Genomic DNA, 25,345 nt, shown 5'->3' on the forward strand with positions numbered 1-25,345 from the left:
TGTTTTATCAGAGACTAGGATTGCAACCCCTGCCTTTTTTTGTTTTCCATTTGCTTGGTAGATCTTCCTCCATCCCTTTATTTTGAGCCTATGTGTGTCGCTGCATGTGAGATGGGTCTCCTGGATACAGCAAACTTACGGGTCTTGACTCTTTATCCAACTTGCCAGTCTGGGTCTTTTAATTGGAGCATTTAGCCCATTTACATTTAAGGTTAATATTGTTATGTGTGAATTTGATCTTGTCATTATGATGTTAGCTCATTATTTTGCTAGTTAGTTGATGCAGTTTCTTCCTGGCATTGATGGTCTACATTTTGGCATGTTTTTGCAATGGCTGGTACCAGTTGTTCCTTTCCGTGTTTAGTCGTTCTGGAGCTCTTATAGGACAGGCCTGGTGGTGACAAAATCTCTCAGCATTTGCTTGTCTGTAAAGGATTTTATTTCTCCTTCACTTAGGAAACTTAGTTTGACTGGATATAAAATTCTGGGTTGAAAATTCTTTTCTTTAAGAATGTTGAATATTGGCCCCCACTCTCTTCTGGCTTGTAGAGTTTCTGCTGAGAGATCCACTGTTAGTCTGATGGACTTCCCTTTGTGGGTAACCCGACCTTTCTCTCTGGCTGGCCTTAACATTTTTTCCTTCATTTCAACTTTGGTGAATCTGACAATTATGTGTCTTGGAGTTGCTCTTCTCGAGGAGTATCTTTGTGGCGTTCTCTGTATTTCCTGAATTTGAATGTTGGCCTGCCTTGCTAGGTTAGGGAAGTTCTCCTGCATAATATCCTGCAGGGTGTTTTCCAGCTTGGTTCCATTTTCCCCGTCACTTTCAGGTACACCCATCAGACATAGATTTGGTCTTTTCACATAGTCCCTTATTTCTTGGAGGCTTTGTTCATTTCTTTTTACTCTTCTTTCTCTAAACTTCTCTTCTCACTTCATTTCATTCATTTGATCTTCAATCACTGATACGCTTTCTTCTAGTTGATCGAATCAGTTACTGAAGCTTATGCATTTGTCATGTAGCTCTCGTGTCATGATTTTCATCTCTATCAGGTTGTTTAAGGACTTCTCTGCATTGGTTACTCTAGTTAGCCATTCATTACATCTTTTTTCGAGGTTTTCAGTTTCTTTGCACTGGGTTCATAATTCCTCCTTTAGCTCGGAGAAGTTTGATTTTCTGAAGTCTTCTTCTCTCAACTCGTCAAAGTCAAGGATATCCAGGAATTGAACTGAACTCTGCACCAAGCAGACCTAATAGATATCTACAGAACTCTCCACCCCAAAGCAACAGAATATACATTCTTCTCGGCACCACATCACACTTATTCCAAAATTGACCACATAGTTGGAAGTAAAGCAATCATCAGCAAATGTAAAAGAACAGAAATCATAACAAACTGTCTCTCAGACCACAGTGCAATCAAACTAGAACTCAGGATTAAGAAACCCAATCAAAACTGCTCAACTACATGGAAACTGAACAACCTGCTCCTGAATGACTCCTGGGTACATAACGAAATGAAGGCAGAAATAAAGATGTTCTTTGAAATCAATGAGAACAAAGATACAACATACCAGAATCTGTGGGACACATTTAAAGCAGTGTATAGAGGGAAATTTATAGCACGAAATGCCCACAAGAGAAAGCAGGAAAGATCTAAAATTGACACCCTAACATCACAATTAAAAGAACTAGAGAAGCAAGAGCAAACACATTCAAAAACTAGCAGAAGGCAAGAAACAACTAAGATCAGAGCAGAACTGAAGGCGATAGAGACACAAAAAACCTTCAAAACATCAATGAATTCAGGAGCTGGTTTTTTGAAAAGATCAACAGAATTGATAGACCACTAACAAGAATAATAAAGAAGAAAAGAGAGAAGAATCAAATAGATGCAGTAAAAAATGATAAAGGGGATTATCACCACCAACCTCACAGAAATACAGACTACCATCAGAGAATACTATAAACACCTCTACGCAAATAAACTAAAAAAACTAGAAGAAATGGGTAAATTCCTGGACAGATACACTCTCCCAAGACTAAACCAGGAGGAAGTTGAATCCCTGAATAGACCAATAACAGGCTGTGAAATTGAGACAATAATTAATAGCCTACCAACCAAAAAAAGTCCAGGACCAGATGAATTCACAGCCGAATTCTACCAGAAGTACAAGGAGGAGCTGGTACCATTCCTTCTGAAATTATTCCAATCAATAGAAAAAGAGGGAATCCTCCCTAACTCATTTTATGAGGCCAACATCATCCTGATACCAAAGCCTGGCAGAGACACAACAAAAAAAGAGAATTTTGGACAAATATCCCTGAGGAACATTGATGCAAAAATCCTCAATAAAATACTGGCAAACCAAATCCAGCAGCACATCAAAAAGCTTATCCACCATGATCAAGTGGGCTTCATCCCTGGGATGCAAGGCTGGTTCAACATATGCAAATCAATAAACGTAATCCAGCATATAAACAGAACCAAAGACAAAAAACACATGATTATCTCAATAGATGCAGAAATGGCCTTTGACAAAATTCAACAGCCCTTCATGCTGAAAAATCTCAATAAATTCGGTATTGATGGAATGTATCTCAAAATAATAAGAGCTATTTATGACAAACCCACAGCCAATATCATACTGAATGGGCAAAAACTGGAAGCATTCCCCTTGAAAACTGGCACAAGACAGGGATGCCCTCTCTCACCACTCCTATTCAACATAGTGTTGGAAGTTCTGGCCAGGGCAATCAGGCAAGAGAAAGAAATAAAGGGTATTCAGTTAGGAAAAGAGGAAGTCAAATTGTCCCTGTTTGCAGATGACATGATTGTATATTTAGAAAACCCCATTGTCTCAGCCCAAAGTCTCCTTAAGCTGATAAGCAACTTCAGCAAAATCTCAGGATACAAAATCAATGTGCAAAAGTCACTAGCATTCTTATACACCAATAACAGACAAATAGAGAGCCAAATCATGAATGAACTCCCATTCACAATTGCTTCAAAGAGAATAAAATACCTAGGAATCCAACTTACAAGGGATGTGAAGGACCTCTTCAAAGAGAACTACAAACCACTGCTCAATGAAATAAAAGAGGACACAAAAAATGGAAGAACATTCTATGCTCATGGATAGGAAGAATCAATGTTGTGAAAATGGTCATACTGCCCAAGGTAATTTATAGATTCAATGCCATCCCCATTAAGCTACCAGTGACTTTCTTCACAGAATTGGAAAAACTACTTTAAAGTTCATATGGAACCAAAAAAAAATCCTGCATTGCCAAGACGGTACTAAACCAAAAGAACAAAGGTGGAGGCATAACGCTACCTGACTTGAAACTATACTACAAGGCTACAGTAACCAAAACAGCATGGTCCTGGTACCAAAACAGAGATGTAGACCAATGGAATAGAACAGAGCCCTCAGAAATAATACCACACATCTACAACCATCTGATCTTTGACAAACCTGACAAAAACAGGAAATGGGGAAAGGATTCTCTATTTAATAAATGCTGCTGGGAAAACTGACTAACCATAAGTAGAAAGCTGAAACTGCATCCCTTCCTTACACCTTATACAAAAATTAATTCAAGATGGATTAGAGACTTAAATGTTAGACCTAAAACCATAAAAACCCTAGAAAAAAACCTAGGCAATACCATTCAGGACATAGGCATGGGCAAGGACTTCATGTCTAAAACACCAAAAGCAATGGCAACAAAAGACAAAATTGACAAATGGGATCTAATTAAACTAAAGAGCTACTGCACAGCAAAAGAAACTACCATCAGAGTGAATAGGCAACCTACAGAATGGGAGAAAATGTTTGCAATCTACTCATCTGACAAAGGGCTAATATCCAGAACCTACAAAGAACTCAAACAAATTTACAAGAAAAAAACAACCCCATCAAAAAGTGGGCAAAGGATGTGAACAGACTTCTCAAAAGAAGACATTTATGCAGCCAACAGACACATGAAAAAATGCCCATCATCACTAGCCATCAGAGAAATGCAAATCAAAACTGCAATGAGATACCATCTCACACCAGTTAGAATGGTGATCATTAAAAAGTCAAGAAACAACAGGTGCTGGAGAGGATGTGGAGAAATAGGAACACTTTTACACTGTTGGTGGGACTATAAACTAGTTCAACCATTGTGGAAGACAGTGTAGCAATTCCTCAAGGAACTAGAAATACCATTTGACCCAGCCATCCCATTACTGGGTATATACCCAAAGGTTTATATATCATGCTGCTATAAAGACACATGCACACGTTTATTGCAGCACTATTCACAACAGCAAAGACTTGGAACCAACCCAAATGTCCATCAATGACAGACTGGATTAAGAAAATGTTGCACATATACACCATGGAATACTATGCAGCCATAAAAAAGGATGAGTTCATGTCCTTCGTAGGGACATGGATGCAGCTGTAAACCATCATTCTCAGCAAACTATCGCAAAAACAGAAAACCAAATACTGTATGTTCTCACTCATAGGTGGGAATTGAACAATGAGAACACTTGGACACAGGAAGGGGAACATCACACACTGGGGCCTGTTGTGGGGTATGGGGGAGGGAGGAGGGATAGCGTTGGAAGATACAGCTAATGTAAATGACGAGTTAATGGGTGCAGCACACCAACATGGCACATGTGTACATATGTAACAAATCTGCATGTTGTGCAAGTGTACCCTAGAACTTAAAGTATAATAAAAAATAAATAAATAGATAAATAAATAAAATAAAATACAAATAAACAAGAGCTTTAGCTTTTCTGTGTTGCTTAAGTTTGGTGAGACATTTTTGTTTGGATTCTGTAGGAGCAATTTGAATGGCTTTGAGAAATGAATTAATTTTTAAGAGAATAAGGATTTGCTGGTTATTAGTCTTCTAAGACCTTAACTATGTTGAACCTCACTTTTTGTAGCTCAGAGTGGGAACAGATGGGACTTCAAAAATGCATTCTTGGCTGGGCATGGTGGTTCATACCTGTAATCCCAGCACTTCGGGAGTCCGAGGCAGGCAGATAACTGAGGTCAGGAGTTTGAGACCAGCTTGGCTAACATGGTGAAACCCAGTCTCTAATTTAAAAAATATAAAAATTAGCCGGGCATGGTGGTGCACACCTGTAATCGCAGCTGCTTGGGAGGCTGAGGCAGGAGGACCTGTGTTTTCACCTACTGTTCTTATATTATTGAGCCTTATGTGCCACTTACTTAAAGTAGTATTTTTTAATAATGTTTTTACTGATTAAATTCACTCTGCTATTAAAATACTTTGAAAGGTTTAAAATAATATGATTGAGAGCATGAAACATCAGGACAGCCCTTAGTTGTGAGACATTATCCCATGCAGACAGGCAGGACATCAAGCTTCAAGTTTTTTTTTTTTACTTTAAATTCTGGGATACATGCACAGAACATGCAGGTTTGTTAGATAGGTATACACGTGCCATGGTGGTTTGCTGCACCTATCAACCCATCATCTAGGTTTTAAGCCCCATATGCATTTGGTATTTGTCCTAATGCTCTCCGTCCTCTTCCCTCCAACTCCCCTACAGGCTCTGGTGTGTGATTTCCCCTCCCTGTGTTCATGTGTTCTCATTGTTCAACTCCCACTTATAAGTGAGAATATGTGTGTTTGGTTTACTGTTCCTGCGCTGGTTTGCTGAGAATGATGGTTTCCAGCTTCATCCATATCCCTGCAAAGGACATGAACTCATTCTTTTTTATGGTTGCATAGTATTCCATGGTATTTATGTGCTACATTTTCTTTATCCAGTCTATCATTGATGGGCATTTGGGTTGGTTCCTTTGCTATTGTAAATAGTGCTGCAGTAAACACATGTGTGCATGTGTCTTTATAGTAGAATGGTTTATAATCTTTTGGGTATATACCCAGTAATGGAATTGCTGGGTCAAATGGTATTTCTGATTCTCTAGATCCTTGAAGAATCTCCACACTGTCTTCCACAATGGTTGAACTAATTCACACTCCCAGCAACAGTGTAAAAGCGTTCCTATTTCTCTACAGCCTCACCAGCATCTATTGTTTCCTGACTTTTTAATAATTGTCATTCTAACTGGCATGAGATGGTATCTCATTGTGGTTTTGATTTGCATTTCTCTAATAACCACTGATGATGAGGTTTTTTTCACGTTTCTTGACTGCATAAATGTCTTCTTTTGCAAAGTGTCTGTTCATATTGTTTGCCCACTTTTTGATGGGGTTGTTTTTTTCTTGTAAATTTAAGTTTCTTGTAGATTCTGGATTAATATCCAGAATGGATGTCAGATGGATAGACTGCACAAATTTTCTCCCATTCTGTAGGCTGCCTGTACGCTCTGATGATAGTTTATTTTGCTGTGCAGTAGCTCTTTAGTTTAATTAGATCCCGTCTGTCAAATTTGGCTTTTGTTGCCATTGCTTTTGGTGTTTTAGTTATGAAGACTTTGCCCATGTCCTGAGTGGTATTGCCTAGGTTTTCTTCTAGGGTTTGTATGGTTTTAGGATTTCAATTTAAGTCTTTAATTCATCTTGAGTTAATTTTTGTATAAGGAAGGGGTTCAGTTTCAGTTTTCTGCATATGGCTAGCCAGTTTTCCCAGCACATTTATTAAATAGGGAATCCTTTCCCCATTGCTTGGTTTTGTCATGTTTTTCAAAGATCAGATGGTTGTAGAGACATCAAGCAGTTTTTACGTCTGCCCCATAAATACCAGAATTCAGTATTTTAATTTGACAAGTAGCAAGTGACTGTGTTCTCATGATAAAGATTTAAACTACAGACATTTAGAGAGTAAAATTATCTTCTTTTATTTTAATAGTTTCTCTCGCTTTCCTAAAAAAATTGAGTTTCATTCTCCTTCTGCTTTTCTGTTTTGAAATTTTATGCTTCCTTTTTTCTAAATGCATAACATACACACATACATAATTTTTCTTTTTCGGCGATCGAGTCTGGGTCCGCTCACCCTAGGCTAGAGGTGGCTGACTTTGCCTCACCAGCCCTCCCGGGTTTATGCCCTTCTCCTGCCCTCTCAGCTCGGAGTAGCTGGGACTCAGGCGCCCACCACTCACACTTCGGCTGGGTTTCTTTGTATTTTTTAGTAGAGACAGGGTTTCACCGTGTTAGCCAGGATGGTCTCGATCTCCTGACCTCGTGATCCGCCCGTCTCAGCACATACATAATTTTCTAACATAAAATAAGGTGTAAAATACATTTTTCCATTTTTTAATTTAATTTATTGTGACAGTGTTTTTATACTTCAATATAAAGACCTTTCTCATTTTAAGTGGTTACCTGATAAATTATAAATAGATGCTTGTAATTTGTAAAATAATTTCCCTATTGATTGACATGTCATTTGATTCTAATTAAGCAAACTGAATGTAAATTTGTCTTTTTTGAGGCAAACATCTTCCTGCTCATTGCCAACTTTTTTTTCGTGGATTCCTGGAAGTGGAATTTATCTGATACTACAAGCCTTTCCGCTAAATGGTTTTTCAAATAAACTTTTATTAGGCAATGAGTGTTCTAGGTTCTTATTCCTGGACCATCAAAACATGTTATTGATTCTTTTAAATACTTTCCCAGTCTGATCCGGGAAAAGTGAGAGCTCATTATTTTAAATTGCATTTACTCCTGACATTTAGCATGTTTTTATATTGGCCGTTCGTATTTCCTTTCATAAATTTCCTTTTTGTCCTATTGAGTTATTTTTCTGTCAGTGTGATATTAGTTTTACTATAATATAAACACATCCTCTATTTTCTTGTACCTAGAAAACAATTCACTTTTCTATCATAATAAAGTATGGCTATTATCTAATTTGCATCTCATTTGACTTTCTTTTTAAGTTGCACATGAGAAATATGTACTACCCATGTGTTAAATAAATAAAAACCCATATACCAAATTACTCTCTTTTATGTGCTATAACAATAATATTCCTAGTGCTTATGAAAAAGTGGCCAAATATATCAGAGCAAAAATATTGTCCTTTGTTGAATAGCAAATAATATGGGAGGAGAAGGAAGAAAGAGGATACAGGTATCTTTGTTGAGTTTCGGGCACAGAGATAATGTATGTCAGCCAGCTGCTTTTATACTAGCAGCATGACGTGGAAAAATGAAAATAAAAATTGAGGGACAATAAAAGATATTTTCTCCTTTGCTCTCTTGAAGTCAAACTGTGTTCTGTGAAGTATCAGTACAACTTGCTATTACTAGCTACACCTGTCTAAATCCCCATGACTATTAGGGTAAAGCTGTGTCCTTTTTAATTTTTGAAATGCTGGCTGTTAAACTCCTTCAGCTAATAGACTTAGATGAATTTTTACATCCTACTAAAATTACTGTTAACTCAAAACATGAGTACCTAATGTATTCTTAAGGCAACAGAGTCTATTTGTAATTTTCTATTAACTATCTTACTCTTTCTTGCTGACATAGCAAGCATAGCAATCTACAGAGAGAAAATTGCAGTGCTGAAAATAATATGAGTATCACAAGAAAAGTCATAGAAGCATGACTCAATAGCATTTTTAAAAAGGAAAATAATTAAGGAAATGGTATTGTATTAGTGCATTAAAATACAATGCTGATTAAAAACATAAATAACATGTTTTTAAAAGCAAAAAAAAAAAAAGCACATTTACAATCCCATATTCTCTACAAAGAAAGTTGTAATTATCAGAAATTGACCTCAATGCATTTAAATTCTGAAATTTTAGGCACCTCAAATGTGATAAATGCAGGAAAATATGAAGGCATGGCAATAGTACAAAACACAGAAGATAGGTCTGCTGTAAAATTAACAATAACCTGGAACTATAATTTCAGATGACTTTAGCACATAGTTGGGATCTAGTAAAGGGGATAAGATGGGGAAATGGAGGAAACGTGTGGTAATGCTTTTATAGGAAGGAGGAGAGAGAGGTAGATTATCTCTAGACCTTGATGAAAGATTATACACTTGAAAAAGTATGTTATAAATGTATGAGTACTTATTAGAAGATTACAAATAAGATGCATAACTTTAAAATCATTAGAGGGAAAAAACAAAGATAGTTTTCAAAATGATAGGAAAAGGCAAAATGAAGCAACATGAAAGTATAATATATTTTTAAAATAAATGTAAGAAATAAATTCCAATTGTCAACGTTCACGATACGCTTGAACACATCAAATAATCTGAATTTCTCAGTCTGATTAAGTAGCTCTATGCTGTTTAATAAGAGCTATGCTCAACAAAATGGTAAATAAAAGTTGAAAAAGAAGGAAAAATGAATAGACAAAGTTATACCAGGCAAGTACTAACAAAAAGAGAGCAGTTTTGCTAATCTAAATATCGAATTGTTGGCACAGATTCTCAGGCCCCAATCCAGACCTACTGAAACAGACACTGTGGGGTTAGGGCCCAGCAATCCAGCTTGGAAACCACAATTTTATATATGTCCTGAGTCCCAAATTCCATTTCTCTTTAAGTTATTGTGGGATTAGAACAAAGATGATGCAATTGCAGATTTCTTAAAAATGGAAATTGATCCTTTATCCTAGTAAAATACTGTGAGAACTAAGAGCAACTTTTACCTAATGAGTCCTTAAATATTAACAATGGAGTAGGTTCTGACCGGTAGAATCTCTATGCAGTGAGCTTGCTTGAGTTCAAATCATAGTTTTCTCATGGAGCTTTATGACCTTAAGGAAGTTAATAACCTGTTTGTTTTAATTTCCTCATATGAAGATAGTAAGAAAATAAAAAAGTCTTGTATAAATATTGGGAGGGTTAAATTTGGTAACCCATTAAAAATAAGTATCCCAATGCCTGATGTATGGTAAATACCCCATATATGTTCTTTGGTATTATTTAAACAATATTTACCTCATGCAAAAATGAATTCCACATGGTCTAAAGACCTAAACATAAATCAATTTAAGCATCACAAAATAATATATAATTGTATGTTTACAGTCTTTGGGTAGGAATGATCTTCCTAAGAACAAACAGCAAATGCCGAATCCACACAGGACAATTTTGTCCAATTTGCTTATTTATAAACTAAAATTTTCTCAACACAAGAGACACTAAAGAATAGTAAAACAAATACCACACTCAGAGAAAAATAGTTCAACAGAACAAAAGGGAAATTTTATTAAAAGAATATGCAAATGACCAATAATGAAAATATGTTAAATGTCACAAGTAAATGCAATGTAAAATAATGAATTATCACTGTTCACATATCAGATTGGCAAAATATTTAAAATGATCAAGAATATGCATTGATGATCCAGGAGTAAGACAGCACACTGATGTCTTAATGCAAGTTTTCTTGGGAAAACTGTTTTAGAGGAAAGGTTGGTAGAATCAGTGAAATTTTACTTCTAGGATTCCATTCAAAAAAAAAAAAAATGTTGGCAATGAATATGAAGATGTTTGTCCAAGGAAGACAGATTTGCATTTTGAATTCAAAATTTGGATTCTAAATTTGATTCTAGTTTCTAGTTTCTTAAAGTTAAACTGAAAACAAAAAGTACTCTCAGATGTCCACTGGAAATTTTATGAGCTATAAAGGTAATGGTGGTTGGCTGACCTGCTAATTTAGAAAATTAGGGGCAATCTAAATTTCCAAGTTTCTTTCAAGTAATCTAATAAAGTGTCAGGAATCAGAGGTTCCAGGCAGGCTAGTTCAGTGTGATTACTAAGGTCATTATGCTTAGGATTCCATCTCCGTTAACCTAGCTACTGTTCCTTTGGCCTGTGGAGGCAGTTATGTTGTTTCTCGCATTGATCTTGACTTCTAAGTTACCAGCAGTAGTTGTATCATTGTCTATATGAATGTATCTCTTCCTTTTAGGGTAGGGTGTTTAAAGATATAAACTTTGGACTGAAGTGATTCAGGAATTCTGTTAAAGAAGTCCATGAATTGGAATCTGTTGTCTTTATGTTTTTTTCAGTTGCAATATATAAGCACTAAAAAATGTTGCTTCTATTTTATATATTATTCAAAAAGATTTTTTTTACTTAAATTTAAGTAGAAATTTTGACTGGTAAAATTAATTTATGCTATATGCTTTTAAGGCCACTTATCAATATAGTCACTATAATTAACAACAAAAAAGTAATTAAACATAATACTAAACCAAGTGACAAATCTGGAAAACATTAATCTGATTTTTGAATAATTCATTTTTATGAACTCTTGGATATTAATATTAAATCTCTTTGAACTTTTTATTTAATAAATCACCTTCATTGAAAATAATATTACATAAAATTGAGGATCTCCAAAAAATGTGGACTAATGCCTATATTTTCACTTACTTAATTTCTCCCTTTATTACAAAAATAATGTGACAGAGATCATATAATAAAAGGGATTTTTAAAAATTCAAGAACCAAAAATATTAAAGTTGAGGAAAGGAAAGAATAGAACACAAACATGCAAGCCGTAAGATTTTATGTAGCTCCTAATAGTGGATATTAACATTTATTTCTGGGCTTCTTCTTGTCCACAATAAAAAAAGAAACGTATCCTTTATATGATTTTCATTGTATGAAACATAGAAAATATACTGAACCTCCATGCAAAGAAAAGTTTATCTTGGAACATCACCTTACTGGGGACTTTCTGTAACAGACACTCATACAGTGGATGGACAGTGACCTTATTAACATTTCTTCAACATACACGTTATCATAGTCCATAAAACAACATCTAGTGTCATCTTCAACGATAGTTAAGGTGTGACACCAAAGCATACAACTAAATAGAAGAAGATCTGTGGGAAGTGAAGAATATATGACCCAAGGTTACCCTTTATGACAGTCTACTTTAATCCACAGGGAAAATCTAGATTGTTTAGGCAAAACATAAACTATCCAGAATAAAAAATCAACTTCATATCATTAAAACTGTGCCCTATAAAAACTGCTTCTCTAAACCAGACATGTGCTGGACAACCAATAGTTTGAGATTTTATTGTAGTCATTGTGCATGTTTAACACATTAAACATTTTCAGTATCCAGATTGCTCCTTGAAGGTAGGGTCTCCATCTTGCACAGATTCTCTGATTCTCTTCTGCATTTATAATTGACCCAAGGACCTGTTAAGCCAATTTAGGAATCCTTGCTGGATTCAATGATATTAACATTTTTATGGGTTGTAAAAATTGGGCTATGCAGTAAGACATAATATTCTTCAGCGGTGAGAACGAAATGGGACTTTAAAAGCACTGTAAAATGTTAATCCTTTTTCTGTCTCAAAACACCATAAAATTACCAATATAAAAAGTTTAGTTTTGAAAACAAAATTCTACATATGATAAACGCAACACCGTTTTACAGGTTGGGTAATGATACGAATGATACAAGTTGGATAGTTACAGGAGTCTGGGCCCACAGTTGAGATACATGTTCTTGAACAAGAACCATTTCAACTAGAGCAAGAATGTGATGGGAACTCATATGGTTTGGCTGTGTCCACACCCAAATCTCACCTTTAATTGTGATAATCCCCACGTGCCATGGCAGGGCCAGATGGAGATAATTAAATGATAGGGGTGAGTTTTTCTCATGCTGTTCTCTGATTGTGAATAAGTCTTATGAGATGTGATGGTTTAATAAAGAGGAGTTCCCCAACAAGCTCTCTTGCCTGCCACCATGTAAGATGCTCCTCGATTGCCTTCAACCCTGATTGTGAGGCCTCCCCAGCCGTGTGCAACTGTGAGTCAATTAAACCACTTTCCTTTATAAATTACCCAGTCTCCAGTATGTCTTTATTAGCAGTGTGAGAACAGACTAATACAGGAACATTCAGGAAATAGGTTAGAAAATAAAGGATTTTTTCTGATGATAGACACAGGGAAACGGTCTAGGGCTTATTAAATAGTGGGAGAAAAAGTGAGATTAGAAGATATCCAGAGAAATGTGAAGAGAGTTGTCCTTGAGAAAAAGGATGGCATAGGAGCTGTGGACTTCTGATTGTGACCAGAGTAAAAAAGCTGCAAGGTGTGATGGATCTAGTCCGGGTGACTGATTAGGAGTGAAGGTCAACAACCCTAATTAATGCCTCCTTCTTGGAAATAAGCAAATCATAGAAAGTTTGTGGCATGAGGAACAGGGAGACTCCAGGGGCAGTGGGGAGGAGGCAGAGAAGAGTGGTGTCATGGGAGCACGCAGAAATCGCTGGGCATCCCCTCAGTCTAGCTGTGGACAGTGCCTTCATTGGGCTGGGAGAGGTTGGGAGAGAGAGAGCTCACCAGGAACATGTAGTAAGTTGTTCCATTTTTACTGATGCTGATTTCTATTTATTCTTTTGCCTTATATTTTAGTGTCTACTAAATTTAGATTTAGTAAATAGTCTAAATCTAAAACTCTACAAATTCACTTTTATCATTGTAATTTGCCACTGAGAATCCACAATTCAGAACAACAGTCCAACTTCAAAGCTTCCAGAATTGAATCTCATGAAATTCATGGAAGTTGGATCAATGTGCGTGGGTACTGTGGTGATCCATTCCCTCCTGTGGACCATGTCTCCTTTCTGAACTGAATGCTTCTTTGGTTTTATGTCTACTCATTAATGACTACATAGTAACTCACTTCTCGCGAAGGCCAGTCTACACTGCCAAAGTGTTTCACTTAGCATGCCTCCCAGTGGAAGCAGAGGTGGAATTCAAAGTTTTCAGTTCATGTTCTGCTTCATTCAAGTTACTGAAGAAATGCTGTTGCAAGTTACTGAAGGAAGTTGTTTCTGTTCTGTGGGAAAAAAAAAAAAAGTGAAAAATAAAGAATTAAGAGTGGAGACATATTGTCACTGGTGTTGCCAGGCTTTGGGGTTTCATATACTTGTATAATTTTTAAAAATGGAAAAATGGGCACAGAATCAACAACCATTTAAACAACCACCACCACAACTAATACCTGCTTACAGCAGCATTTTATTAAAGAATTGCTATTTTCACACTTTAAAAAGCAACTACATTTCACATTATGAAAAACATGTATGTCCTCATTTTTTGTCTTATTTCTACATCATACTAATGAAAAGTCCAGCATGGATCTCCAACAAGCTGCAGACCTGAGTTAGAGAACCTGAACTAACTGACCTCTGAGCCTTTACAAATATGATATTCTGTAACAATCTTATTTAGTAGTATAATGCATAATTGTGTATTTGGTTCTGTACCAAATTCAGTCTGCTTTATTAATCTCACTTGTAGCTTTAATAAAATTTCCAGAAATGATATTAGAAATTACATCTGGATGTTTCTCTATGTATTTACTTTGCTGCAGTGTTGTCAGTCATTGCACGAGACCTGATACTGCTGTTCAGACTGTTCAAGAAATATATAAAATAATGAAATTATTTATTAAATATAGTAATTATTTTAAACCATCATGTAGGCAATACATAATTTCCCCAAATACATAAACCATCATGTAGGCAATACATAATTTCCCCAAAAAATACTAACAAAAGAGGAATCTCTGAAAAAGCTGTCTTTCAGCACACAGTAGCTCAAATATGTGTAAAATAGCATGAAGTTCTAAACCCAGCTGAAAGTTCATACAGCATTGTTAACACAACGCATTTGTTCTTTGATAGGAAAGCTGTGCTGATGAAAGTACTCTATTTGCCTTATAGATTAATATACCTGCACCTGTTACAATTCTCATGGATATTAAACAGCATGTCATCCAAAACGAAAACCGAGAATACTGCCTGTTGCCCCGTGCTGTAGCTACCTGCTAACCACAGTAGAACAGAGTATATGAAAGGGCCTTGCACAATTTCTGAAATATAGCAAGCCCAAATAAGCATTTATTAATTCAGTCAGTGTACTGGATTTAAAAAGTGTGGACAGTAGGTGACAACAGAAAAATCCCGCCAAATGGAAGCATCATACAAATACTGCACACACACATACAAAGAAACAATTGGAATTTAATATTCGATTCACTGAAAGTGCTTTTCAACTTTGTAGCAGGGCCAGTAGACATCTGGGAACCCATAAAATGAGAAAAATTAGCCTGAGCTACAGCAATCAGGATAGAAAGGTGTGAAGGAAGGGGGCTGTTTTTGCACGACATTTGAGAGCCAGCTGTTAACTTCAAGAGGGAGTTGCAAAGAGTGACAGCTGTGAAAGCAATAGATTCTCTTACATAAAAAGCCAGTTAGTAGGTGTGATACAGGAAAATATTGATTATGCAAAGTGGAAATGAGAGTACTTCCTTAGTGAGAAGATTGTGTAGATTAGTATTTTCTAGCCACTGACCTAATGGAAGCCATCATCGGTGGCATCATTAATAAGTACAAGGACTAGCAGAAGTTGGGCAAGCCTGGGGTTTTTCATGTAAATCCCACTACACTCCAGTATGTCTTAATTTAAAAATACCTAATGTATCACACTACAATGTTATATATTTCTTTCCTAAGTCTATGATTAAATAAATACATTTAAAAAAAATAAGGATAGAAACTCTTGCTATAGCTGAAGCCTACTGACATATTTACATGTCTTGTTTCAAAGAGCACTATCCCCTGAAAAAGGAAATAATGCAACATTCAACAAACTCAAGAGAACGATACTTGGGAACTCTCCTTCAATCTTAAAAGGAGAACTAGAAAGGAAAATCAAGGAATTCCGTCTCAATGGAATTTTCCATATAATTGTGGACCTTTTATGGAACATTCTAAACTTTAGTTGATAAATCAGAATTTTAAATTAAAGTATATATATTTATAATTACATCGTATTGAGGTTTTAAGAAATTATCTTTTCGAAAAAGCCATTTTTCATAACACCTTTAGAATCTAGTGAGTAAAGTTTTAGATATCTATCTCTGCATTCATAAGGAAGCAACTCATAGTGTGTGTTTGGCTATGGTAGTTACTCAAGGTCAGGTAATTACTGGGCAGAAAAGAGTGCTGGTTTCTCGGTGTTGAGAAGAAAGCCTGAAGGCTTGCAATGGGTAAAACTGACTGGGCAGTAAATGTCCATTACCAAAAGGGGCCCTTAGGATACTCTCAGAAGCAGTTGGTATTGACCGAGTTATCAACATTTGCAGTTGTGGCCTCAAGAAAAGATGATGTTGTTTAATACTGTGATTCCAACAAGTGGTAGATAAAGTTCAAGGGTAGCTATCCTTGTCTAGCAAGATCCCCTACAAAGTGAACGTGGAAAGCACAAGTGCAGAATCCTATCACTAGAGGGGGATTGATGTAAGTCCTTGGCAAGATACCGAATTTCAATTTAGAGCTTGTGGGGGCTAATGGGAAGGTGATATAGGGAAGTATGAGTCCAGGCAGCACTTGGAACAAGGGATCTGATAAGCAGCAGGGGTGATGGTAGTGATATGAGATGCCCTGCAGTCTGGCTAGCCAGTGAATACTGGATCTGGAAGTTCCAATTAATCTTGAGTCACTTTGGAGTAAAAGGGAAGAACCACTGCTGGGTGTTGCAGTCAGTGGAGGACAAGGATATGATGTAAACTCAAGTTTATATTCCTACTAGGATATGTACTCCATGGAAAATTATTACATTTTTAAAATGTCTCACATATTTTTGTTGTATATTTTCTAAGGTGTGATGAACTTAACCAGGCACCACAGTAGTTAACAACAACAAAGAAGCATTAGTTTAATTTTAATTATAGAATGCATAACTTAAAAAATAGATCTAGCCATTTATTTTCATGGTAGCATGTAAAACATCGAAATGGTTAGTAGTGTATCTTTATTCTACCCTCCTTGTTTAAGGAATATGAGTAACAAAATGTCACATATGCAAGTTTGTATTTCAGAGCTGCGCACTACCTTCAACTCAATCTTCTGCCTAACTCTAGGATTTTATAAATTATATTTAATTTCTTAAATATTTTTATTATAAATGCAATAGGTAGAGTTTAATGCAGTTTGTTCAGTTGTGTCCATTTCTTTTTTAGGTAAGAGAAAATTATTCTATTGGTTTCTCAGCAAGCTGTAGGAAACATTAATAATTCATGGGGTCAGTTTCTTCTGTGTCAACACTTTCTGAGCACAATACCAGGTCCCAAGCTTACACAGCTTTCTCAAAGCACAGTGTGCAGCACACTTATTCAGAGATCATTCATTAAGGATCTATGGGAGGCTTGGCTCTGTAGTACTCATATAATCATACTGTGGGAAGAACGTTTAAAATAGTTTCCTGTAAATTGGTACAAGAGCATAAGAAATGGCCAAGTGCTTCGAAAAATGAACTAATTGGTACAAGAGCATAAGAAATGGCCAAGTGCTTTGAAAAATGAACTTACTGACACATGATAAAAAAAGCATGGGTCTCCCCTTCCCCCAGCAATGAGAACATATTTCTTCTCATGTTGTCATACTCCCTCCTTCTGACCTTTGTCTAACCAAAGGCATACATGTCAGTTCATCCTAACTGAACACCTTATGTTCGTTCTGCAACTCTGGGTCAGTAAAGCTGGCTAATGTACATGGAGATCTGCCCTATAAAGTGAGCCCAATCAGTATAGTACTGAAACTCTGAATCAATCATGCCTCTTTAATCAATGAGAAGGGAGAGTCTCAAAGATTAATTCAGATCAACGAAAGGATCTAGAATCATGCATGATTTCCTGCTTGACTGACTCTATGCTAGTAAATATGCCACTGAAAAATTAGTCACATAGGTTCAATATCCCAAGGAAACTCAAAAATAAAGGCATAATCAATACATCCAACAGTATCTCACAAACACCAAGTCATCAACCAAACCTTTAAACAAAGTTGAAGTGACATTTTGTGGGTAAAATGTGAGTAATTTGAGTAAGGTCCATGGGGGAGGGGAAGCCACTCAGTAATTACCTGCCCTTATTTTGTTGTAATTTTCTTTTTCTTTTTTTTTTTTTCTTTTTTTTATCTCAGCTCACTGCAACTTCTGCTTCCCAGGTTCAAGCGATTCTCATGCCTCAGCCTCCCAAGTAGCTGGGATTACAGGTGTGTGCCACCATGCCTGGCTAATTTTTGTACTTTTTAGTAGAGACAGGGTTTTGCTATGTTGGCCAGGCTGGTCTGGAACACCCAACCTCAAGTGATCCACCCACCTCGGCCTCCCAAAATGCTGGCATTACAGGTGTGAGCCACTACACCCCACTCTGTTGTAATTTTCATGATTATAAATTTGCTGTTATGATATTATCTAAAATGATATAGAAAGAATAAGCTTAACATAAGTTACCATATACTGGTGATTTACTGCAAATATAGACAATTTTCAAAGGATTGGAAATTTGTATAATAATTTTTTGAGAGAAATTATTTTCTGCTTTTTATAAGTTTGATCAGGCCCTCTTACCAACAAAAGAAAAATATATACATATTTCAACAGCATAGAGAGCTGCTTTTATGTTATATGATACTTTTAAAAATTATTAAATTTCTAACTCTTTATGCCAGGGAGCCTCAGTCAATCTGTCAGCTTCGTGCCATCATTTCCCCCCATGTTCATCACAAAGAAAGCTGTAAGTAGCAAAAATTGATCTTTCTACGGATTTGCTCTGAGCTGCAACGAGCCAAGGAATTACTCTATTGTATGTGTCACTGTGAGATGTCTTGGGAGAAGTCTACAGGGTGGGAATTACTCTGTGCTCTGACCTGTGTGCGTAAGGCCTAACTCAATGAAAATTACACATTGCCCTTATACTGGACAAGTTTATGAAAGACATCCATTATTATTTTTTAAACTATATTGGGTTCCGGGAAATATACCTTACTGTTATCCTTGAGTGAGTTGGCTTCACTTTTTCTTTGTCACAAAACAAACCTGTTTACATAAACTGCTTCTTCATGTATAGATGAAGGACAAATTCAACATTTGAAAATCACTTCTAAGAAGACATAGGACTGAGCTTAAATGACAGAAGTTGGAATAGATTGTTTAGGAGAAGACTATTGGGTATTAAGCCTTTGGTTTATGAATTTGAATTTCAATATATCCTGGGTGCAATCTGTCTCAGCATATTTCAGCTAAATTGTAATCACAGCAACCAAACTAAGTGTTAACCCAGCCAGAATCTTTCTTGGATGCTTTTGAGATAAATCTAAAATAAATGAGACAAAACAAGGATTAATGGAAGATTAAAAGACTCATATAAACATAGCTAAATGTTAATGATTGAAGACAATATTTTTGGAAGTTGGGGAAACCTTTTACGTCCTGTTTCTTGAGGCTTAAGAGATTTATTTTTGGGTAGTTAGAGACTTTGATTTTCCTCTTTTAACGAATGACTTCTTCCTCTTCCATGCTGCCTTATATGTATTTTTGTGCTATAAATTTTGTAGTAGCACATTTAATTGAAAAATTGTAGGCCTACCCTGTCTCAAAAGACAGGATTGTAGTCTTGCCTGAAGGTGTCCCTGTACTCTGGTGATTCACATAGGTTAGAGGTGTGTCCCAGACCAGAAAGCAAAACTGTGAGGGTAAAGGCCACTAGAAAGTCTAAAGATGGACAGCTCTATCTCTTTTAGGCTGAATTCTTTTCAATATTTTTCTTTCTCAGTAGAAACATCTCATTTGAGGAAGACTTAATGATAATTAACATTATGTAAAGCATTTTATAATCGAAGCATTCCTTTCAGTGGTTAGAGTATTGAAAGGAAAACATCAAGTGATCAAAAAGGAAATCAAAGCATGTGCTTTGATTTAAAGGCATTGAAAGAAATAGCCATCCTTTTTAATGGTAATTAAAAAGCTTCCCTCTCATTCACAAAGTCCCTTGACTGCATCCTAACTCTCACTTTTCTGACTCTCCTTTTAATCTAGTTTACAGGAGTGCCTGGATTACCATTGCTGTTTATGTTGCTTTGTTCCATAGTTACATCCTACTTGTAATTCAGACTCAACTCAGTCCTGACAAAAGACTTTTATTTTAGCTCTCTTATTTCACAATTGCAAGCTTTAATTGTAATTTATTTCCTTTCCTTTTGCTGATTTTTTCTCCTTTCCTTCTCTGAGCATTATTTTAGGGCCATATCAGATAAAATTTTTTATTATTTGTAACAACTGTTGCCTTTTATTACTAACGATAATGACTGTAGTACTTGAAAAGTTAGTCTTTAAATGGGGCCTCATAAAGGGTAACTTTGAAGCTGATCTGGTGATTTGTACATTTGGCAAGTGAATCAGAATTTGAAATTAAATGAATGAATTTGTCTTGATGAATTCTGGCCATTAAAAAAAGATTTAGAGTAACTATTATCCGAATTTAGATGTCATCTTTTGTTCCGTGAGTACCTTACTAAAGAAATCTTTGAAATCATACTCTCTGCCTTAAAAATCCCAAAGTGTTGTCTGGGAAGATAGATAAACAACTCTAGAAAGCTTCTAACAGTGATACTTTATCCTTTTTCTTTTATCCTAGGGTACAGCCTCAGTTGGATTAGGCCAATTCCCTAAAATTTCATAAAAAGGAATTTGTTTTCATTGTTATTAACTAGAGAGTTTTAGGAATTGGCAGGACGAGAGTGGGATTTTCTCCGCAATCCTTCTGTCAGCATTTTTCATACACTATTTTCTAAGGGACTAGCGAGCAAAGAGTACTCCTGAGTCCACTGGAAGGTGCATGGAGTTGGTTGATTGATTTATTGATTTTTGGCTGGGAGATCTGTATGCAGTGCTACACTGGACCTCCTTGCTCACCCAGAGCAAGTAAGAACGGATATTGGATTATCAGAAAAATATCCAGATTTTAACTTAACAGTTGTGTCACATCAGGGTGGTGAGAAGGTGAATGGACACGTTTTTAAATACATTTTCCAAAATTGCCTCATTAAATTCTTAGATGCCTTTTGAGTCTGAGAATTGTCATTTTGGGCCTGTCTACATTTTAATAAATAAACCAAATTAAATGCATTGTCAAAAGAACAAGAAAATTAATCTAGTTTTGTTCTAGTGTTCTTACCTAAAATGAATTAAAACATCAAGTGATTTCAGCTCTTCAGATACATTGCATTGTTATTCAGGGATCTTCAACTTTTTTCTATTACTTCTAAGAGCCAGTAGAACCCCAAATAGTCTGGATGTTATATTTCCAATCAAAAATATATTTAAAAGATTATCTATCTCTTTAAAAGAAAAAAATGTCATTTTTCTATTATATTTTGCTTTGTCCTCACTTTTTCTGATCACTATATTTATTCCTATAACTATTCAGTTAATTGTACAGCTTTCATTGATGACATTGCATTCTATATTGTTCAATAGAGCCTCTTCTTAGGCACTGCTTTTAGTCTCATATTAACTCCAATTTCTTTTAATCCAGATTGTCCTTATTTACTTTGATATGAAACATAAGGCCATCTGTTGAGCCTGAGCTTTTACTATTTTTATCATCACTATGAATAGACTGGCCTCCATTCATGCTCTCCTGATGGATCTGTCTTGTCAACCATGAAGACAAAAGAGTTTTGTTTTAGCTCGCCTATCTTATTTCATAAGAGATTGATAATTTCCCACTCAAGCTCTTACAGTTTGTGTCTCATTCATATGAAGGCCTTTCTCTCCACCCTACCCATGTGTAGGCAAAAAACAAGTCAAGTGGTTCTGCCTCCAAACTATATCCCACAGGTATTTGCCTCACCACAGCCATCACTCAAACCAAGTTCCCAAAATCACTTACCTCGGCTATTGCTGCATCTTCTCCACGGGTTCTACCACTCAGCTAATGCACTCTCCATTCAGCAGCCAGAAAGCCTTTTTGTTTTAGTTTTTATTGGAGATTTTTTTTTGTCAATGCTTGTTGGCATTTCCAAAGTATTTGCCTCTCCAGTGCGCAATCTGGGATGTATAAGGTAAAAAGAAGACTCAGGAAACTCATTGCTGCATTGTTCCTCAGAAGCTGAGGTCCCTAGCAGCCTGTCTTCAGCTCTCCAGCTTTCAGAATATACTTGTATTTGCTTTATATATAATGTCTAGAGTTTTAAGCTGAACCTAGCAGGAGGGCTAGGAAAAAGTATATCTTTTGGTCTAGATCTGAAAGTCCTGAATGTCATTTAAAAATATATATCACATTACATCCTTGTACCAAGCTTAAAACCTTTCAGTGACTTTCTGTTGCTCTTAATATACAATGAAAATTTACCTCTGTGATGCATAAGACCCAAATAATGTGATCTTGGCCTGTCTCTGCAATATTTATATGACAGTGGCTCTCATTCTATTCGGTTGGCCTTACATTTTCTTGAATAAACAAAGACTCTTTTCCCACTCAGAACCTTTCCCCATGTTGTTCCCTTTGTCTCAGCCATTTGTCATCAATGCTGTCACTGCTTGGCTCCATCTCAGCCTCTGGTTTAAATGCTCCCTCCTTTATAATGTCCTTCCCAAGCCACCTTATCTCATATTCTTCTCGTACTTTCCTATGTTTAAATTTTCTTCAGAAATTAATATTTTTCCATCATTACTTTTCATAATCTATATGAACAGGTTCCCAAATTAGCCTTTTAATCTTTTGAAAGGAGCATTTAACGAACACCTCAATGGAAGATGTTAGTATGTTGTAATCAACCATTTCATAAACAAATAGGAAAAAAGCCCCTGCGTTATAGATCACCATGTCATCACGGGCCCAGTTGCTAGTTTTAGTTTGCTTATTTTTTTTTTTTTTTTTTTTGAGACGGAGTCTCGCTCTGTCGCCCAGGCTGGAGTGCAGTGGCCGGATCTCAGCTCACTGCAAGCTCCGCCTCCCAGGTTCACGCCATTCTCCGGCCTCAGCCTCCCGAGTAGCTGGGACTACAGGCGCCCGCCACCTCACCCGGCTAGTTTTTTGTATTTCTTAATAGAGACGGGGTTTCACCGTGTTAGCCAGGATGGTCTCGATCTCCTGACCTCGTGATCCGCCCGTCTCGGCCTCCCAAAGTGCTGGGATTACAGGCTTGAGCCACCGCGCCCGGCCGTTTGCTTATTTTTAATTCATTGATTAATTCAATGAATATTTACCAAGTGCCTGTTGTGTGTCAGACACTATTCTAGTTGTCAGTAATACAGCCACAAACAAAAATATGTTACTGCCTTTATGGAGTGTACATTCTACTGGAGAGAAAATAATACACAAATATGAAGTGAATGCATAATGTATTATGTGATGTGAATACAAAACAAAGCAGGTTAAGACAAGAGAAAGTGATTGGAGTAGGCTGGGGATAGGAAAGTGAAGAATTTTTTACATACAATGATCCAGAAAGATCTGTTTGTCATACGGTGGTATTTGAGCAGGGATCTTAATGAAATTGAAAGCCAGCCCATGCAGATATCTAGGGGAAGCAAAGGGAAGACTAAGGACAAACTATTCTGAGACTGAAACCTGTGTGCTGTTATTGAGGAACAACAGGAGACTGATGTGGCTGGAGCTTAGGGAAGGAGGAAGCAATGCTAAGAGATGAGGCCAGTACTAAGATAGCCAGAATAAGACCATTGATGGAGATGGTTGACAGACGTTGCCTATAACAAACTGCATATGCTTGTTACACATGGCCACTCTTAATGTTGGTCCATTGGAACATGGCAACAGTTTCACCAGTAGAAGCAAGCTGTGTGGTGAGATTTAACTCAAAACATTATTTGATAACTAAGTTCTAGTAACGATAATACATACATGATACCCATAATGCCTGATTTCCCTAATTGACTCTAGAAAGGTAGATAGGATGAAGAGAAAGTAAAGATAATTAGGGCATATTATAAAAAAGTAATTAGAAATAGTTCTAAAAGGAAATGAACTAATTGTTTCAAAGTTATTTAAAATTCAAAACTCACAGTTGTTTAATTGCTTTCTTATATTGCAGTGTCATCAGGGTAAGCAACTGACTCAAGTACTGTGGATATATGGGGGAAAAATGAATAGAGAATTAAAGTATCCCAAAAATACTGAATGGGCATTTAAATGTGTGCAAACTTTTTTATTTCTTAATTGAAATATGAAAGCTGTGCTTCGTGCACAAATGAGTGTTATATCCTCATTTTGTAGATGTGGGATAAGGATTAAATGTTATGTCTAATACTATAAAGAGAACACGCTGCTGTTCTGGACAGGAAATTCAAAAGGAAATAAGTGCCTGGTTTCACTCTTTGGTATAATTATCAATTTTCTTCATTCACCAAGCCCCCTATAATGAAGACCTTTAAATCTGATGTTGGCTATGTTCAACTGAAACAGAAATAGGGGTTGCATCCTCTCTTTCCCTTACTGTAGTTCCTCCTGAAATCAGAACTAAGGAGAGCCAGTTTCCAGAGGTCTTTGGTAAACACAGTCTCACAACTAGACTTACATTTCCTCTTTTGTCATCCATTTCTTTGCTAGTAAACTGGAATTAATGTTGCATCTCCTTTGTCATCCCATACATTGTACCACAAAATATGTATAGGCAAATACAAATTATAAAGTGCTTGAAATATATTACTTCCTATTTTAGAATTTATGATTGTAAACTAGGTTGTGCTGACCTTAATAAACCACTAGAGATTCTGGAATGTCACCTTGTTCCTTTTCAGACATACCCTTTCCCATATAGACTTTTCCCTTTATTTGATATGCCTTCCTTTCCCATACTACCATGCTTGGCCTGACAAACTTTTATTTATTCTTTCTGGGCTGAGGTTTTAAGTGATCTCACCCTGTAGACTTTACCTAATCATCCTCTCTAGGTTTGATACCTCTTTACACCTCAGCTGTGTTGATTTTCATTTTAGATATGTCTTCTGTAGCAGACCACAAACTCCTTGAGAGCAGGAACTGTATTTTCATTTTCCTTATATTCACAATATATACTACAATGCCAGGAACATAGCTGGGTGCTACAAATATTTGTTGAATAATTGAATGAACACAATTGCAAAACAAATATATTATTTAACCAAATAAGTTAGTAATGAGAAAGTTATAAATTCCAAGGTCATAAAGATACTTATAACTTAGAATGCCTTTTAAAGTAAATGCACTTCAGTGTTATCATAAGTAATTGAAATAAGCCCACACATATTTTACTCAATTATTTTGATGTTCATTGAGATGAGTTTTGTTTCCACTAAATATTCTGAACATATCATACATCTTAGTTTTTCATGGTAGTTATAGAGAATCTATAGCAATGTAAAATTTGAATAAGAGGCCGGGTGCTATGGCTCACTCCTGTAATCCCAGCACTTTGGGAGGCTGAGGAGGTTGGATAGCTTGAGCTCAGGAATTGGAGACCAGCCTGAGCAACATAGTGAAACCCCATCTCTACAAAAAACACACGCGTGCGCACACACACACAATTAGCCAGGCATAGTGGC

At 36.3% G+C, this 25,345-nt stretch overlaps 1 protein-coding gene and 1 long non-coding RNA gene across 6 annotated transcripts in view; one reads left to right on the forward strand and one right to left on the reverse strand.

Annotated features, from left to right (window-relative positions):
* Positions 1–23,911, reverse strand: part of LOC103879665 — a 35,409-nt gene extending 11,498 nt beyond the window's left edge. Inside the window, exons 1-4 of one of the 2 annotated variants that reach the window (XR_004180048.1) lie at positions 23,828–23,911; positions 21,693–21,850; positions 13,635–13,790; positions 12,012–12,136 (exon numbers count right to left, since the gene is read on the reverse strand). This is a non-coding gene — a long non-coding RNA (uncharacterized LOC103879665). Of the gene's footprint in view, positions 1–12,011; positions 12,137–13,634; positions 13,791–21,692; positions 21,851–23,827 lie in introns of those variants that run through there. The other variant, XR_640385.4, reaches the window with a different exon arrangement.
* DTNA (dystrobrevin alpha) overlaps positions 1–25,345 on the forward strand; it is a 397,895-nt gene that overhangs the window by 41,045 nt on the left and 331,505 nt on the right. The gene's annotated exons all lie outside the window — the stretch shown is intronic.

This window comes from Papio anubis, chromosome 19 (genome assembly GCF_008728515.1).
Source record: "Papio anubis isolate 15944 chromosome 19, Panubis1.0, whole genome shotgun sequence".
NCBI classification, from domain to species: Eukaryota; Metazoa; Chordata; class Mammalia; order Primates; family Cercopithecidae; genus Papio; species Papio anubis.